Source organism: Macrobrachium nipponense, chromosome 5, assembly GCF_015104395.2.
Source record: "Macrobrachium nipponense isolate FS-2020 chromosome 5, ASM1510439v2, whole genome shotgun sequence".
Taxonomy (NCBI): domain Eukaryota; kingdom Metazoa; phylum Arthropoda; class Malacostraca; order Decapoda; family Palaemonidae; genus Macrobrachium; species Macrobrachium nipponense.
Genome location: NC_061107.1, coordinates 139,057,976 through 139,060,475, shown reverse-complemented (window position 1 = coordinate 139,060,475; position 2,500 = coordinate 139,057,976).

Sequence of the window (2,500 nt, the reverse complement as noted above, 5' to 3'; positions counted from 1 at the left end):
TCCTGTCCTCTGTTCTTATTCTAAGTGGGAAAGCAGTTATGCCGTCTTTGGCATTCTCGGGATTGTTCTTTAACTACCTTCCCAAGGGGGAAAAGTATTTTTTTTTTTTTTATCCCCGTCCTGCACATGCAAAAGTAGCCTATCTCTTCCATCTGCTTCTGAAATTTTTCTTAACTCTCTCTTTCTCTCTCTCTCTTCCTTCCCTTGTCCTTCTTTTAACGGCAATGATGCCTCACTGCTGGGGTGTCATCACAGGGCAAAATCATTGCAGAGGGGTTTTGTTTAGCCAGCAATGAGCGCCTTCTCCCTCTGCTCATTGGCACTGCTCCACCAAAAAAACAAAAAAAATACTGTAGTTCTTGAAGTATCGCTCCAGCTCTGAATTTATATATATTCAAAATTTCTGAATATATGTAAATTTAGAATTTCCTGGCATGGTGTTATTTGCTTTTCAACTTCTTTTTGAACAATAACTTGTTTGTGGACGGTCCTCTGACAGCTTGTACTGTAGTTCTTGAAGTTTGGTATCGCTCCAACTCTGAATTTATATATATTTCAGAATTTCTGAATATTATAGATTTAGAATTTCCTGACATGGTGGTTTGTTGTGCTTTTCAACTTCTTTTTGAACAATAACTTGTTTGTGGAACGTCCTCTGAAAGCTTGTACTATATTGTTTTCACATTTTGGAGGGTTCCATATATGTACCAGACATTTAGTTTCCTCCAAAAACTTGTTTTTATTCCTTGTTATGCTTGAAGCGGAAGGTTGGTTTGAGAATCTTCCGGAGGCTCCGACTCGTCTCTTCTCGATTTCGAAGTCTTCGTCCTTCCTTGAAGACAGGCGGAGATAGTGTGTTCGTTCGTTCGACCTCTTTCATGTGTGTCTTGAAGGGCGCTTTCCCGTTGGGAATCTTGAGGACTTGGGAAGCCATTCATCCTCTTGAGTTCAGCCACCTTAAGTTCACACTGGAGTGGATGCTTATCCTTCGTGAGGTCTTCCACTTCCTTCAGCGGGCGCTAGAACCTGAGCTCGATGTCTTTCCTCTCGGACTCGTGCTGCCTTGGTCGCGTCATTTGGTTCCTGGATGAGCCTCGCCATCCGCGATGCTTATTCAGTCCTGAGCTGCTGGCTTTCTCCTTCTGTCGTAGGAGTTTCTCAGACCTTTGAAGCTGGCAGTTTGCCTTTGCTAACTGCACAGACAAATCCCTCACATAATGCATAATTTTTCTGCCCAATTTCCTTTGTGTTGTACTTCATCTGGTTATTTACTTCTGTGATCTTCAGTATCTTGTTTTCCAGCTGTTGTTTCTCCCTCTTTATCGTTCTCCTTCTTCAGAAACAAAGTTTCAGCCTCGAGCGAGTGGGCCCTCTCCGTTGCAACACCTCATGAGTGATCTGTCCAACGCCTTCATAGTAGTCGACCTATGCTGCAACTGACGATTTATTATGTCAAGTTCACCTCCTAGATGGTGTCTCGCAAGGCCTCAATTCTCTCGTACAGTTCCTTTTCCTTGGGCTCTTCAGCTCTATCATCAGAGATCTACATCCTCACCAGTGAATAGACCGCAACAGCAAACAAGATGACTATTCCTGCGTCAGACTTCTCTCAGTAAATCGCTAGGACATGTGGACAACAACGTCCTAAACAACAGCTGCTGCCGAGGCAGACAAGGCCATATTTTCTTCAAGCTGGAATCCATATCTGCAGAGGCCAAACCCAGTTCTTACACACACTCCTCTCTCTCGACTCTTCGTTGAGTTTCTGTATATCACGAGAGATATTTTGATTTATCAAAATATTTCAGGAAGTATTTTGAAAGATTTGGATAATGTCTTGGGTCTCTTGGTGCTATAAATTGCTGAAATAATATCTCTCTCTCTCTCTCTCTCTCTCTCTCTCTCTCTCTCTCTCTCCCTCTCTCTCTCTCTCTGTCTCTCTCTCTCTGTCTCTTCTCTCTCTCTCTCTTTTTTTTTGCAGTGACACGAGTAATCTTAGAGTATTAAGGATAGAGAGAGAGATGGATTGTATTTTTGGCGTAGAAAAAACAGTGTATTGGTATATATGTGAAATCACTGTTTGGACCAGGAAATCTAATGGGGGTTTTTTTTTTTTACCATAAAAACTTTTTTTTTTTGTGTATAATGCCTTCAATTAAGGATTTTTTTTATTATTCTCTCCATCTATCATATATATATATATATATATATATATATATATATATATATATATATATATATATATATATTATATATATATATATATATATATATATATATATGTGTGTGGTGTGTGTGTGTGTGTGTATAGAGAACTTATCAGAATATATATATATATATATTATATATATATATAATATATATATATATATATATATATACATACATACATACACCCACACAACTTATCAGAGAGAGAGAGAGTGTCTGCGGTATTTTTCTTTGAGTTTATCATAATACTCAAAGTAGACTATGCATAAGATTAGAAGAGGATTGATTT